The sequence below is a fragment of the Lipotes vexillifer genome, unplaced genomic scaffold (assembly GCF_000442215.2).
Source record: "Lipotes vexillifer unplaced genomic scaffold, Lipotes_vexillifer_v1.1 scaffold518, whole genome shotgun sequence".
Lineage (NCBI taxonomy): Eukaryota > Metazoa > Chordata > Mammalia > Artiodactyla > Lipotidae > Lipotes > Lipotes vexillifer.
Genome location: NW_006780945.1, coordinates 1,725,937 through 1,726,322, shown reverse-complemented (window position 1 = coordinate 1,726,322; position 386 = coordinate 1,725,937).

Genomic DNA, 386 nt, shown 5'->3' with positions numbered 1-386 from the left:
CCCCCCCGCAGCTGATTCCTCCCGGAACCCCCGGGGGGAATCTCTTACACTCGGGCTGTGAAGTTCTGGGTATTTTTAGGCCAGCGATAAATAATTCATAGGGAACGTGGCATCGGGCTCCCCCCGCGGGAGGAGGGGGCGCGAGCGGCGAGGGCCACCGTCACCCGCGGCTCAAGGACACTCGCGATGCGGCGGCAGCAGCGGCGGCAACTCCGGGCGCGGGGACCCGCGCCACGCCTCCTGGCGGCCAAACTGGGCACCACGCACTCCGCGCCCCCCGCCTCGCTGCTACCCTCTGCGGGGGTCCCGGCTCTCAGGCCCCCATCCCCACTGCCCCAAGCTGGGTCGCTACCCCAAGCCCCGCGGGTGGGGGGCGCCGAGTTCGC